The following is a 16,173-nucleotide window of genomic DNA, read 5'->3' on the forward strand; positions in this document are numbered from 1 at the left end:
CAAAACAAATCAGATCATAAGCAGCACCAGCTTGCTCTGCTTTGTTTGCAGGGAACTTCTCATCCCTGCCTCGTGATGAATGGTGCTGATAAGCACAGGAGGAGTTGCTGTATGTAGCTAATACCTATGCTTTAATACCTCTTTGAATATTAATTTCCTAGCAGAGACGTTCTTCACATTTAGCCCTTTGCAAGCCTTCCAGAATAAGTCATGCTACTGCTACACTAATGCTGTAATTGATTTAATTGTGCCAGTGTATGGGGTTTTTTTTACTTTTTTTTTTTTTTTTTTTGCTTGCTGCATTCATAAGGCTTTGCACTGTGCAGAGAATGGCAGCATCCAGCAGTGGACACGACCTCTCTTGTGCTGGCCCAGGAGTTTCAAAATCAATGGGTCACACTCTGCTTCTTGGATACAAACCCTAGTTTTTCTGAATATTGATAATATGTTGGGAGAAGTCATCCTCTCTCACTCCCTTACCTCAATGGACCTATCGATCTTTTTGTTATGTTTCTGTAACTTATGGAATTTGGTCTGATGGTTAAAGAAAATGATCCATTGAGCAAGCTAATTTTGAGTGTGTGTTTTTAATACTCTGAGGGGAGTGTAAGCAACATAAAGCTGCAGTGTTTCTCAGTTGTGCATGGTGGGACATGGCATGAGCCCTGTAGCTAGCCAGTTTTAATAACTTTAGAGGTATTTGGCTGAGTCACAGTTCCTGAAAACAAACAATATTTAAATTCTATTAAAGAAACAGCAGTGATCCTTGCTGTTGTCATATGTGGAACATTGAGTTCTGGTAAAATGGAGATGGCTGTCGTTGTTGCAGCTTTCCCCAGGACAGGACCAGAAGGGATGACTCAGTGGTTTAAGCTGGCAACAGTCAGTCTGTAACCAGAACTTTGTGCTGTATTTCTGGGGGGCAGGACTTTTCCCAAAGACCCCACTTTTGCAGATACTTTGCAGAGTAACTCGGTGCTTTTCTCCGTGGCAGGTGGGCTGGGGAACCGTGATGCATCCTCCTGCAAACTTGTGGTCTGGAATATTTGCATGCTGGTACCACCATCCTTGTTTTGGGACAGGGTGAGGAGCTTTGTGCTGTGGAAGCAAAGGAGGATTCAGATGTGGAGCATTAGAGTAGTTTTGAGGGTAGATGTGAGGCTTCAGGAGGTGCTGCAGAGTTCTGTCCTGGCCCCCTGCTCTTCATGTTGACACATTGCCTTCCTGGGGACAGCCCTGCTGGAGGAAAACCCTGTGGGATGTGTTAGTAGGGCTGGTCCCACAGCGTCCACTGAACAGTCTGAATGAACCAGGGCTGATGATCCAACAAATGATGAAGGATGGTTTTTTGATTATTGTATTAATTGAGCAGAGGGAAGGTATGTGATGGGACAAACACCCCTCACAAACCTTATTAAAAGAGCTTTTTAGGGTCATGGTGGTGAGCATTTGGAAAACACACTGACCACATGCCTTTAAGTTTGCCTTTTTTCAGATGCTCTGTGAGGTGGTCTTGAACTCAGTGTTCTTTTTTCCTGAAAAACATTTTCCTTAGGCAGGCTCTGACTCAGCTAGGCATTGAATGCTGTTGGTTACACATCAGTGTTTGCATGTGGCTGCGTGAAGAGGGACACAAACATCCGAGTGACACTCGGGCTGCTTACTCAGGGTCTGTGATGGAGAACGTGGGGATAAGGGCTATTTCCTCACTTATTGACATTTATTCCTCCATCAAGTATCCAAAATAAAACTTCCTTAATCCTTCATCGAGCCTGGACTGGAGGCATCTCCTGAGAGTTACCAGGAAGATTTGATCAGGTACACAGGAGCTGGTCTTCATGGTTTTGCTCATCACTTTGCCACAATGAGCATTCTTCACAATGGGAGAAGCAAAATAAAGTAACAAAACAATGTCATGGCTTAGCTTCTATAGTAGCATTAATTTAAAAAAACCCAAACCACCAAAACACATCCCAGCACTGTTCTGGCCAATGTTTCCATCACATATGAGGCAGTAGGACTGAACATTTTTTTCTTACTGCCTTTTTTCTTTCAACTTATAATGAAAGCACAAATGGCAAGCAGCAAATTATAAACTGAAACTGTGTATCCAAACAAGCAAGAAAAAGGCATCTCAAAGAAAGCTACAGGTTTGAAATCTGATTTTTCTAAATCATAAATAATGTATTTCATCTGGCTTTTCTGATCAGGTGTTTCAGCTCTAAAGGGCGTGCTGGGCAGAACCGAAAAGATTAGACATGTAAATGACATGAGCTGCAAAGAGGATTTCATCTTTTCTGGAAGGCAGGGGGAATCCTTCATCAAATGTGTAAAATTTCTTTAATAACTAGACCTGGCAGGGAAATGCATGGAGTTCCAGCAGTGATAATCAGTGCTTCAAGTCTCTAGAATAGCCAGTGAACCAAAAGATTTGTGTTTACCTAATTCCTTCAGGGCTTGAGCACGTGAATGTCATTGCATTCATTCCAAATAAGGCCACATACAGAGAAAAAAAAAAAGACAGCACAAAATAAAACAATAGGAGGGCTGGGTCTTGTCTGTAATTATATATTTTTTTCATGATTGAGGCACTGCTTTCTACAGATCGTTTTTAGTGCTGAGTCTATCCAGCCCAGTGTCCCACTGCAGGCAGGGATCAGCCTTGGATAGTCCCCAGGAGCTGGTGTTTAACCCATTCTTTCTCCCACTACTTTAGCCCAAAATGCATGAAAGCATGGTCTTACCTCCTGCATCCACCACACCCAGTGGGACCAGACTCTCCTCTCTGCTTCTGTGGCTGCTGGTTTTATTTTTGTTGGCTTTATTGCTCTCCCTTTGGATTAAAGCTGTCTGGGAGCCCCTTGCCCCCCTAGCCCTGTCCCTGGGAGGAAGAGGAAGGAAGAAGTCAGGTGGAGAGAGCCTGATTTTCAATCTGACCATGCTGCATCCTTGGCACGAGGTACAGCCCCCCTTCCTCTCCACTCTGCCAAAATACACTCCAGGAGGGCTCAGCACACAGGTTCACACCCCAGCCCCGAGGAGCTGGAGCAGAAATAATGATCCACTCTCTGCTGCTGCCAGCAGAGCTCCTGTGATGAGCAAGAGGGTGCTCCTGTAAGGGATGCAGGCTGAGCTGTGGTTGGGATATTAATCAGGATTTAATCAGGATATTAACTGGGAGTAGTCCAACCTGGAAGTGAGCAGGCACTGTGAGAAGCTGGTGTGCTATGCACAGGGGGGACTAGACCTCAGATTTAAAGGCAATTTAGAGCTCCATTGACTTGTGAGCAAAAGGGTGATGTGAGTTTGCTTCATTCCTTCCATGACTCAGGGATAGTGAGCAGGGGAAATCTGAGCTGCCTTTACACAAAGTGTAAAGGTGAGCCAAGTTTTTGCAGTGCCCAAGGAAAACACCTTTCTTCAAATGCATCAGGGAAGTCTCTGTGGTAGGATTGGGTTGTGGCTGGGTTGGGGTGGCTCGAGGGGAAATGATATTTTTGTTGCTGGAGAGCGTTTTCTCTAAACTTCAAATAAAATTGTTAAGAGTAGGAAGGTGAGGGAAAATTTGCATATGCTTTGAAAAAATTTTGTTGTTGTGCTCTACCTGATACTTCACTCTGGATTTGGAAGAATTTGTCATCTTTGCCTCTGGTGGTGTTAGCTTATTTATTTTTTCTCTTTCTTGGGGCAAATAGAAGTAAACCTCAGCAGTGTCTACAAAAGTTCTAGGCTGCCTAATAAATAGTACCTCTGATTTCCAAAAACCATGAGCAGCTTGGTTTTTAGAGGGTAGCATGTTTAAAAGCCAGACAATCCTGCGTATCTTGGAGCTGTACACCAAGGAGTAGGAGCAGCTTGTAATTTTACTTAATTATTCAGCCTGGGGCTGGGATGGCTAAATGTGATTCTGGGGGGTATCAACCTCACCAGGTGAGTGTCTGCTTCTGTCCCCCCTGGCCATGGCAGGGAAGGGGTTCTTTGTCACAGTGCTGGTTCTGGTGACCCAGCTTGCAGGATTCCATGTCAACCATTCTTCTGGCCCTGAGATGGAATGACTTGGCATTTTGCCACCAAATTATCCTACGTGGCAGATTGACCTGGGTTTGTGCTCTGGGTCTGTGCAACTTGCTTTTGTCACCTGTGGACACTTGTGTTCTTAGCTCATTTACCCTCACAATGAGTTCTGTTTCACACTTCTTCAGACAAGCACAAATGTAGAAATGATTGCCATTAGGGAAGGAGGAGGATCCTGGAGGCTGAACTCTCAGAGAAATAGGATTTTTAACCTCTGGCAGTACATGGAGGACCTGCATTTTAATACCTAGCAAGCAGCTGATGTCTTTGCTACCAAGGAGGAGATGCATCTTGTCCTTCTTCTGCTCTTTCAGACAACACCAATTGTTCATTGCTATCCTGTAAAACATGGCCAGGGTAGGTGTGTTCTTCACAAAAGCTCAGCTGTTGTGTGAGCAGTGCCCGAGATGGGGACCTGAAAGAGATGGGAATCCTCCCTCCAGTACAGCCTCAGTTTTGCAGTTTAAAGCAATGGTGGACACTGCTTTTTTTGCCCTTTTTTCTTTTTTTCTTACAGCATTTCAAAGCCTGAAAAAGGAGGATTCCTCTGTGTAAAGTGTGTTGGCCTGTGCCCCCAGAAAGTGCTGTGAATCAAAAGGCTGGAGCTTTTTTTGTGAAATGAGACAGATTGCTGCTGAGCATCTCCAGAGGACAGCTGCTGTCCCTGGTTTCCAGGGAAATTTTGTTGTGGCAGGAAGGGCTGGAACAAACCCCTTGTTTACTCCTGGCACATTGCTCTCCTTTTGTCCTTCCCAAGCTGCAGCAGGAGAACAGGGGCTAGCAGGACAAGCAGAGAGCTGGCCATGGCCACCAGCTGGGGCATTTGTTACCTCAGAGGTGCCTCCCTGGGAGGAAGCTGGGATTGGAGCTGCCATGTGGCTCTGAGATGGGTTTCTAGGAAACATGGATTGTGATTCCACTTCTACTGTGCTCTTTGAGGCACTCATTGATCTGTTTATTTTTATGGCATGAGACTCCTGTTGTGTTATCTCATCTGGGCTCTATTGCAGGTGTTGGTCCTGATGGGGCAGATTTTTTGATCCCTTCCTATCAAGGTCTTGCTTACAACCCAATAGTCCCATAGTTAGATTTTAGGTTCTCCAGGGTAGGACTTTATTTGTGTGTCCTTGACACAGAAGAGCCATGATCTTCCATGGAGTGTGTAGCTGTTCCTGCAATGGAAAGAATAGTTTCCTTTCTCCTCTTGCATGAGCAAAGACATGCAAAAGTTACACAGGGGTGGCCTCTCTGTGCAGAGTAGGACATGAGTGTCCTGGAGATCCTTGGGTAAAGAAGGCTTCTCTTCTCTCTGTAAGCACTTTGGCCAAGCTGGAATTTGTAATCTCCCAGGCAGTACCATGGAGGTGGAAAAAAAAAATAAAATTATGTTTTAAAAGCACAGAACCATGAATATGTGAACCTCAAAGTGAGTAGTTGCAAGCTGAGGGGTTTTTTTGTTTTTTTTTGGTTTGTTTTAAACCAAAATAGCACATTGTAAGTGTAGGGAGGCTATATATTCTAAAAGATTTTCCAGGGTTTAAGCGTAGCTATTAGCTGCCTCCTTTTAAATGAGCCATTTCAGAGTGATAATCTCTCCCTATCAGATCATGATTTTGAGCAATTGGTATCTCTGATATTAGCTTTAACCTTTCCTATGTAAGCTCATTAAGATGGAGAAAACATACACAGGGGAGACCACACAGAGCTCATCTTTCTGTGAGCAGTCCTTCCCCTTTAGCAGGGGAAGCTGCTCAAAAAACACTCAATACAACGGTGTGTTTTGTCCCAGGAGAGCACCATGGAATAAATGAGGTTGTGGATTGATGAAAAATCATGTCACCAATCAGCTCTGATGCTTTGGTCCGGGTTGATCCCTCAGCAAAACCTGGGGGAGTGGAGCAGGTGAGGGAGAACACAGCAAGGAGGAGCAAGGTGCTTATTGGTGCTGCTGAAAGGATGAATTTTCAGAAAAAAAAAAAAAAAAAAAAGTCTGGGGCTTTTGTTTCCTGTGTGCTGTGATCCCTGCAGCAGATCTGTTGCTGTTTACATTGCACCCTAATCTGTACAATGTTGATCTAGATGTTTAATGAGTGGATTGGTGTGAAATCAGGCTTTAGGCTCCCACACAGTGGCTTAGTAAATACAATAAGCAGCCGCTCTTCTAGCCTGGAGGGGCTGTTATGAATTTTTTATCACCTTTTTTTTTTTTTTTTTTATCATCACATACAATTCTGACAGCATTTGGATTCGTAGAAAGAAAATAACCCCAACCTCTCACTTTCCCAAGAAATCTCCATTTCAAATATTTACACAGTGCAACACAACTGCTACCTAATTTTTGGTGAGTAAGCCTTTCATGTCATTGTGACAGTGGGGGAGACAAGCACTTGAAAGAATCATTCTGATATTTACTCTGACAGACAGATTGAGAGAGACCTGATGTGAGAGGAGAGTGTCAGGGAGCCTTGGGGACAGGCATAACCTGCTCATCAGTCTCTAACTCTTTCTGTCAGCTGAAGGTTGGATTTTGGGCAGTGGTGGTTTTGCCATCCCTGTTCTTTAGCTATGCTCAAAATGCCTCCTGGAGCTGATGGACCAGCTCTGTGCAATTGCTCCAGTGATACTCTTTCCAAACTATTGTCTTGCTCTTGGTCTCTTGCTAAGATCAAACCCACCAGAAGACTGAAAATTACAAGCAGCCACTTGCAGATGGCTCTGCTGAATCAGGAGGTGAAGCCTTTTGAGCAGGAAAGCGAAGGCAGCCCAGCTCTCCACCTTTTACGAGGAGATTACCTGCACTGCAGGGACACACAGTGCTGGGGGCTGTGCAAACACAGCCCTGGAGCAGGGGAGTGCTCTGTGAACAGAAGGGAAGGCAGAGCAGGGAGAAGGGGATGCCCTGGCTCCTAGAGCAGCACAGCAGGGGACACTGAGCCCTTGTGCTGGCACACGTGGGAAAGGGCTGGGGGGGCTGCCCTGCTGGTGGCCACCAGCTTGCCTGGCCCATGGGATGTTGGTGAGGCTTGGAGGGCTTCAGGTGTACTCACAGCACAGGCTGCTGTGTCAAGAGTGGGTGTAGGATGCTGAAAAAGCCCTTTGCATTTTCACGGAATGAAATGTCCATCCCAATTTTCACTGGGACGAAGCAGCCAGGGGACAGGGCTCCAAAACACCTGTACCAGGTGCAGAAGCAAAGCCTCCTTATCCTGTGCTGTGGGGCTGGAGTTGCAGAGTCTGCTGCAGCACACACAGACTGGAGAGACTCCCTATTAAAAATAGGTAATGGGCCGTGACGTCCACTAAATGAGGTCTTGTGGTAGTCACAACAAATGCAGTGTTTCAGGCAGATGAACATAATTCTGTCAGTGGGATTAAAAGGAAATGCTGCAAAATTACACAGATGGTTTTCAAGAAGTCATAAAAAGTTAATTGAAATTGGGTCTTTTTGGTTTTTATTAGTTCTGTGCCACGTTGCCACAGAGCACTGGGTGTGTGGGTTAAAAAGGATTTTTAGGGAGGTTAGGTAAAGTGGGAAAGGATTTTATAGGGCCTGCTTATAAAGAGCTCAGGGGAGGTTTCTCCTTGTCCTGTCTTGCAGCTTTGCACCTGCCCAAAAGGAGGATATTCCTGCTCCTTCCTCCTAGCAAGGCCAGATGTGGGGAAGAGGCAGGAGCACTCCATGCCATGCACTCGGGGATGGGGTGGGCTGGGCTGCTTGGGGCACTGAGAGAACCTTTTCTCTTCAACAGAAGAGCCCATTTTAAATTGTTCTTTGTTGGTGCCGTTTTGCTTGTGCTGAGGGGCTGGCCAAGCACACAGCCTGCCCTGGCAGCTTGTGCACAAAGTGACAGTGTCCAGTTTGCCCAGCAGCCTGACTAGGAAAAACCAGAGCAGTCCAAGGAGCCCTCGGATGCATATGGGCTTTCTCATCCGAGCACCCCAGCCCTTCCAACTGAGCTGCAGGCCTTGGCTTTCAGCCTTCACAGCCAACTGGGTTCCTCGAAAATGGAGTGTGTGTCACAGATTGCAGCAGGGCTGACTCCCATTGCGAGGGGTTTTTTCCTTCCTGCTGCTCCTTGCAGAGCTGGAATCTGAAAGCTCGTGGATGGGCTGCTTCTTCATTGCAGACTGAGGATGGGTGGTGCCTGTCTGTAGAATTTCACATAGTTGGCAGTTGAGCAAGTCAAGGGCGGCTTTGGCATTATGGCGAGATAAATGCAGAGAGTTCAGAATGCAGTGTTTCATCTGTTTTAAAAATAGCAGTGATGAGCCCTGAGATGTGGGATCCTTGTGCTGGAGGAGATGAGCTCCATCCCAAAGACATGGTGGATTAGTTGGGAGTTGAAAAACCAAAAACCAGAGGCACAGAGTCCAGTCTGGCTAACCCCAGACCCAGTGCACTCCACTACAGACACTGTGGGAGCAGTTAAAAGGATGGTTGGGAGAGCAACAGCCTGGGGACAAACTGCACAGTGAAGGAGAGTGCCCAAAGTTATCACCTACACTTGGCAAAACTGAGCTGTGGAAGTGCTCTGTGTTGGCACCTCAGTGCCATGGGAAAGTTCAGTCCCACCAGTGAAATATCTCCCTCTGAAGAGTCCCCTCTTTATTATTCTTTATTCACACTGACCTCCTGCATGGTGTTTTTACCCACTCTTTGAATTCTTGTGTGGTGTTTAAAGCTTACTTCTTGGGGAGGGATATTCAGCTCTAAAGACTGGGGTGAAGAAATGTGTTTCAAAGAATTCCAAAGTGTTGCAGCGTTTAGTGCACTGTTAATTTCTCCTCTCAATGCTTGCCTGGCGTTGCTTTGCCTGTTGTACAGCCTGTAGAAAGTGCTGCAGAGATTTCCATGGGATTTGTTTCACCCTGCAATGTGATGAGCAGGATCAGGTTGTAGTGGTTTTATCAGCCTGTCAGCATGCATCATTTTCTCTCGGGGGAAAGAAGTGATCTGCTTGCCTTCCCTGCACATTTCACATTTGACTTGATGCTCCCACTGTTGGCAAAGATACCCTGGACTCTTTTAATCGTGCTCCTTTGGAGGCAGGGCTAAAAAAATGTGCTCTCTGAAGACATTTCCTCTGCCTGTGGGCTAATTGGGGCCAGTGGTGACTTGAAGTGAGCATCCTTGTACATGAGGACCCTGACCAGGTTTTGCATTTCTGTGTCCCTAATCTGCCCATACATTTTAGGGATTTTCATCATCAAGATCAAGTTTGAGGCACCAGATCTCAGTCACAGGTGTGCTTGAAGCAACTCCTTTTATCTCTCTAAAGCAAGCTCTCCTAATTGTAAGCAGGTAAGGAAGATTAACACTAGTTAGTAATTTTCCTCTTGCTCTTTAATATGCTTGTAGCCCCGTGGGGACAGACAGTGCCTCCAGTGCCTCAGAGGAGGCAAAGAGCTGGACAAACAAGGCAGCTGGAGGGCTCAAGTGGGCAAGAAATACATCTGTGCCTTTTGCCCAGGTACTCATTCAGGCTTCCCTCTGGCTTGGTAGCTTCGAAATCTCCTGCTCCAGCAGCCCTGCAGCAGTTCTGCACACAACTGTTGAAATCTGCAGCCAAACAGGAGGCAGAACTGAGCTGTTTTGTCAGAAATTCGTCCTTGAATGTTTCCCGCATCTGTGATGTACCTGGGGAACGAGTTTCAGATTTCCCACTGTAGTTTTGTCAAATTTGCTTTATATGAACTGCACGGAGACCGAAATGGAAGACGTGGCCTTGTCAGGCGCCTTGCTTTGTGATTTGTGCTTGTTTCAACCTCAGCCAGCAAGGGAAAACAATAGCATGGAAACACCCCACCTGAGCTCAAGCCTTTGAAAACGCAGCAGACACGGCTCAATCCCACCAAGTGACATCCTGCTGCACGCTGGCACTGGCAAGGCCACCGGAGAGTTTCTGCCACCTTGCCTTGTGCAACCCAAAAATCTTGGGAACTACACTGAATAAAAGGTTTAATCAAGACTGAAGGGGACTTCAGTGCTCTGAAACACTTCTGTAGTGCTTGGCTGAGTAGGGATAGACTGAAAGAAAGAACACCTAGGGTGGTTTTTTTTTTTCTTCCTTGAGCACAGGCACTGGCAAAATCAATAGTTTCATCTTTGCAGTAATTCAGGTGACAGTGTGCATAGTCACAATCAAAACACTTCACATGAAAAACTGCCACTGTTAATAGGAGCTTTTTAAACAGAGCAATTGGCAGCTACCTGCTTGGCTTGAATGAATTTATTAGAATAAATTAGCCATTTTTCTTTGTTTCCTCCACCACCGTGTTACAGGTTTACAAACAACCTCCTACGCCTTCCTGTGTGTTTAAGGTGCATAAAAGGGATGTGTAGAATCTGCCTCGATTCCTGGCAACTCCAGCAATTAGTTGCAATTTATTGGCAAAGAAGAGGCAACTTTGCTGTCTACCTAGTGAGAATTGAGTTCAGTGCCCTGTGTAATGGCACACAGAAGGTGCATCCCTCAGAAGTGATGGCTGTCTGGAGACTCCTCATCACTTGCATGTCCACTGGTGCTGCCAATCCACTGTGCTTTACTTGTGTGGAGTAAGAGCCCTGCACTGGGTCCAACCACATAATCCATGGGAGCCTTGCTGTCTTTCTCCAAAGACTTGCAGAAGGATTTTTGTGTAAATGATGCCCCACTTAATTAGTGGCTTGTCTTCATTTTCTTCTGCCTTCACTCAGAGTCAGGATTAAAAACACGAAGGAGATGACTTTATTGTGTTCAGGCTTGGTTGTTTATTAAATCTTATCTGCAACTCTTCAAAAGTGAGCAAAATGGAGCTGAATTCAGCTGCTACAAGGTCTTTTAAAGCTAAGCAGTCCAATAGACAATTAACACCTATATTATTTATACTTTTGACCCAATAATGAAATTCCTGTGACCTGCAGTGCAGCACTGACTGTCCAACCAGAAACCACTGCCTGAAACCATGAAGAAGAAGGAAGAAGAACACCAAAAGAGACACCACCCAAAATCCTCCATCTTGTCCCACACCTATTACTATATTATAAAACCTTCAAATTCAAAGCCCTTCACCATGTGAAATCAGGCAGGACAGAATGCATTGGGTAACCCATAGTAAAGGCAGATTTTGTGCTGGGCAGGAATGTGAACTGGTAGATTTTTGCAGTGCACTCTGCCAGGTGCATGAAGCCACACTGTTAATTTAGGAGAAAACAGTGCTTATGTTTACAGTTTTCCTTCCCCCTTACAAATCTTGTTGGTGTTTTTTGGTTTTGTTTCTTTTTTTTTTTTTTTATTTCTTGATGCACTTCAACTTTGCTGTCCTCTTTTCAGACAATTGTAGTATTTTCTGCTTTCCACCATAGAGAGCCTTGGCTGAGCAGTGAGAATGCTTGAACAGTTGCCAGGAAAGTTCAGCAACGTTCAAAAGCAGCACAGAAGAAATTATTATGGATTCTGGGTGCTTCATTCCACTGTTCCCAGCCCTGCTTGATCCTGTTGTTCTGCCATGGTTTTTTGGGATGACCCTGTTCTAGCTAAGATATAATGGGGTGGTGCTGGAGACCCCAGGAGGCTGCAAACATAACCCTAAACAGCTCAGATGGGCTAATGTGTATTGAAGGAAGAACAGCCAACCAACAGTAATTATCATGAAGCAGCAATTAAGTTGTCTTGGTTCACTGTTGTGGGCCAGTGCTTTTTCAGATGTCAGAACAGGATCTGGGCAGCCACAACCTCAGGTTGTATCACTGTGGTAATTTTTCCTCCCTTTGTGCTGTCAGCTTTGATTTCAGGCTGTGTCATGTTCAGATGGGCAGGATGTGTCATGAAAATCCCCGTCCACACACCTTGTTAGTGTCATTTACAGCTTGTGGGGGTTTTTTTATGGCATTTTCTTAATACAGCCCATAGCACAAGATATTGTTTGGTTACTTGAGCACCCTTCTGTGGTGCTTTTCTGGGCAATCCACTGCCACGAGCATTCTGGGCTTCACCTGCATCACTGGATAATGTGTTTAGCTGCTTGGTTCCCCATCACAGTGGGTATTTTTGAGAGGTACATTTTCTGCTGTGGGTGATGAAGCCCTGCACAGGGTGAGCAGAGCAGGAACCTGGCTGGTTTTGATGGAGCATCTCTGGGGACACTGCACTTGCCCTAACTAACCTTACTGTAGGGAATGTGCTTGATGGTTCTTCACCCCTTGGAGCTATGGTGGCTTCTCCTAACACAAGCAGAGGTTCTCCCTGCCTTGGAGAATGTGCACCAATTACAGCTAATGGTGGGCAATTAGTCTGAATCCAGCAGAATCTCTGCTGTCACAAATTGGCACCTTGACTAGTATTCCTCTGGTTCTGCTGTCCCAGCTGTAGCTGGGTCAAACACTTCAGCAAGGGATGCACATCTCTCTGGTCAAAGCCTCTGTGCCCCCAGAGGGGCTCTCGTTGCCCACGTCCCCCTGGCAAAGCCCCTGTGCCATGTGCCAGGTGCCAGGTGGCTGCCAAGCCCAGACAGGGCTGGGGCTGCCCGTGGCACTGACCAGACGTCCACAGTGTGAATTGGTTTTGTGACAGCCCGAGAAGCAGGAGGGGAGAGGATGTAGCACCTGGCCCAGTGTTTTTTATCTCCTCTTCTTGTGTGAGATGGCATTGACAATATGGGGAGGGTACCTTGAGTCCATCCCCCATTCTGAAAACTTCATGGGTTTGTACAGGCTGAGTGTGAGAGAAGTACAAATTGTTTCCATTTTTCCTGATGTGGCAACTGTGAGACAGAGCAGTGTTTGACCTCCCACATCACATTGCTGACATTTGGCACAGCTGAGTATTTTGAGCACAGATTTTTTGAATGTCAGGCCAGTGCCCTATAAACACAGGTTGCCTTTTGTTGTTGGCTGGGCACCACTGTGTGGGAGAAGCAATAAAGCTTCTCTGTAGGCAGGGCACTGAGGAATGCTGCTCGATTTGCATATGAAAACATTTATCCTGATACTCAGAGCTAAGGTAGCTACCAGTGAGGGGTTTCCATGGGCCCAAAGCCTGGCAGAGAGAGGGTCACACCACCCTCTTCCAATGAACTGCTTCAAGTTTAATTAAGCCCACTACCTCCTGGGAAGTTGCAAGCTCACAAATTTCTTAATTGCCTACGGGAGCGCCGATAGGGCTCGGAGATTTTCCCTTTCCTTCCTGATGCTCAGCAGCTGATGGGCTGGCAGCGATGGATGAGCCAGCCCAGGCACTGAGAGGCACGGGGGCAAGCTGGCAGTGGGTTTTAGCTGCCCAGGAGCCGGGCCCAGGGGCTGAGCCTGCACACCGTGTGGATGATGGGCACTGAGGGATGCTGAGCACAGGAGCAGGACGGTGCTGTTGGCTCCTCCCGGATCAGAGCTGACACCTGGATGTGTTCACGCTGCCCTCCACCCTGTCTGAATATTTATTTCTTGTGCTGTGCTCAGTCTAATGCAATCAGACTACAGTGTGGAGGGCTGCCATATCCTTTTAGCTCTGAATTTGTCTTGCAGGAACAGGCTCTGCTGCCCCCAAACCACACGTGAATATTGCAGCACCAGCTCCCATCCCAGCACCCTGGGCTTGCCTCTTTTCCTGCTGACAGCTGCATCCCACAGCACTTGCTCCACGCACTACCTGAGGCTTTTTAACTGGATTACTGTGAGCCTGATTCCCCTTTTCATTAGGGGGAAGGTAAACGAGCCAGCCTTGTCTCTTGGAATATAAAAATGTAAATGGACTCCTACTGGTGTTAGTTTGTTTCACCATCTCCACTGAACTTTGAACAATAATGCACTCTGTGTATTTTCCAGATATTCCCCCCAGATGAAGAGCAGGGTGCTGTGACAGTGCCAGTCTGAGAACCCCTCTGCTGAGCAGAAACATGTTCAGTTTGAGCGTGCTAACCCTAAATTAAATTATCCATCGTGTGTGCACGCCTCCATGCAGGGCCCTGTGAGGGTGGGACAGCTTAGGAGAAGTTCGGGTGTTTTTTAAAAAATCACTTGAGTTCCTTGGAGATATGAAGTCGAATTTGTTGAGCAGAACACACCCACTGGAGCCTATTATCATCATCAGTCCTGCAGTGACAGAGCTCTCTGTGACACACTTGTACAGAACTTGCACACTCATTGCATAAACACACACTGAATAAAGAGGGTGTGCAGTGCTCTACTTGAAAGAATGCTTATTCTGCTCATCTCAAGCACGATCGTGATAGTTTCATTTGGTTCTTTGTTCTTGCAGACTTCTTGAATTTTTTTTTTTAATAGAATGGTTAACTTGGACTCACCACCCCATTGTGTCTGTAGTTCAGACTAAAACTGTTTCAAATTAATAAGATGGAGAACAATTTTTCAAGCTTTTCTCAGCGTGGAAGAGCTAAATCATCAAGGGCTGTTCTTGTAGCTCTGTGTGTTACAGCAGCATGTGGAGGGGAGAAGCTGAAATACAGTTGAGTGATTTGACTCCCATGCAAGGAGTGCACTGTTAAGCATTCTGGTTTTTTAAAAGTAAAATTTACCTCATTTTGGCCTTATAACCCATTCTTAGAATTTGATTTAATAAATTTAAAGCAACAGTGATGGATAAGAGATACTCTCTAGCTCAATAAAGGAGTTGCAGGAGAAATCCCTGAAAAAATTGTTCTGCATAGGTGCATTTACAGATCAGTTTTCATGATCTTGTTTGATTTGTGTATGACTACGTACATTCACTGGGATTTATAGTATTTACTGACTGTGTTGAACATCCTTTCAAGTTGTTCTTACAATTTAGTGCCAGATAAGTAAAAATGCTTGTGATTTGCAGGAATGAGAAGTGGTGAGGCCAGCAAAGAGCAGAGGGGGTGTGAGCTGTGGACTTGGTGTGTGTTTTTGGTAAGGTGTGTGAGTCCATGGATGTTGATAGATGAGGGGCACTGGGTGAGAGGTTGTCCCCCTTTCAGCCAGCCATTCCCAGGAAACATTTTTGAGATGCCATGTGGTGTTTTTTATTTTTTTTTTCCTAGTCTGAGAGAATAACATTTTTTAAGTAGCAGCATAAAGGTTGGTGCTCTGATGAGAATGAGGGTGAGAGACAGTGGAAGCAATAGTAATACTTAATTAAAAGGTGCACTCTTGTCCCCTGTGTGCTTTTGCAACTGTGTATAATGTAATTAACATTAAAGATGCATGGAAAAATACCTGCTCCTCTGCAGACTTGGTAAGCAGCTAAAGGACTTTGTGCACAGTGCCACCTCCTTTCTGAAGGAGCTACATGGAAAATCGGTGATGGGGCAGGGCAGGAAGGCTCTTTAGGCTGTACAGCTGCATATACAAAGTGTATTTATTGTATTTGTCTGACTGGGCTGGGGGAGCAGTCTGTGTTCCTCTCCCTGTCCTGGATGGTCTGCTGGCCAGCCCAGGTCCCATGACCATCATAGCAATGACAGACAAGGTTTTCTGTGCTGTCTTTGTGGCTGAAAATTTGCTTTACTTCTTTTTGATAAGTTTGTAAAATTGTGCCATTGCTTAGTTCTCACAGAAGCCCTGACCCTGCCACCCTCCCAGCAAACAAACTTTTATGATTTTAGGATTTGTAATTAGAGCCTTTAGTACAGTTCCCCCAAAAAAGGTGCTCTGTTTAAATGCAGGTGTTTTATCACTCCAATATCTTTCTACTATCTTAGTTTAACCCTCAGAGTTTGTAATTCTTCATTTATTTTGCATGAGGAATATTAAAAAAAAGGTGTTATTCCTAGCTCTGTGTGAGATCTCACTGTTTATGAAATCACACCAGCTTGAGATACAATTATCACAAATAATTGCCAAGAATGCTTGCTCTAAAAACAAAACTTTCTAGTTATTGTTGGCAATGCTTTTCATAAATGAAGGTTGGCTATTTAAGTCTGAATATTATGTTTTTGTACTCAGTTATCAGGTATTGGGACTGTGAACTCCAGTAAGATGTTATCCTTACGTGTTTAATTGAAGGAATGAGAGGAGCAAAGTTCTTGGTCCTTCAGGTGATGGGGACAAAGAATTTGGCAGTCATTTCTTCATCATTGCCATCATCCCAGGGAGGTGCCAGAGTGAACAAAAAACCCTAAACCTCACAGCCAGAAAAAAACCCT

The 16,173-nt window shown here is 45.5% G+C and overlaps 1 protein-coding gene across 3 annotated transcripts in view; it reads left to right on the plus strand.

Annotated features, from left to right (window-relative positions):
• Positions 1-16,173, plus strand: part of ERBB4 (erb-b2 receptor tyrosine kinase 4) — a 548,792-nt gene that overhangs the window by 139,300 nt on the left and 393,319 nt on the right. The gene's annotated exons all lie outside the window — the stretch shown is intronic.

The sequence above is a fragment of the Sturnus vulgaris genome, chromosome 7 (assembly GCF_052056855.1).
Source record: "Sturnus vulgaris isolate bStuVul1 chromosome 7, bStuVul1.hap1, whole genome shotgun sequence".
Lineage (NCBI taxonomy): Eukaryota > Metazoa > Chordata > Aves > Passeriformes > Sturnidae > Sturnus > Sturnus vulgaris.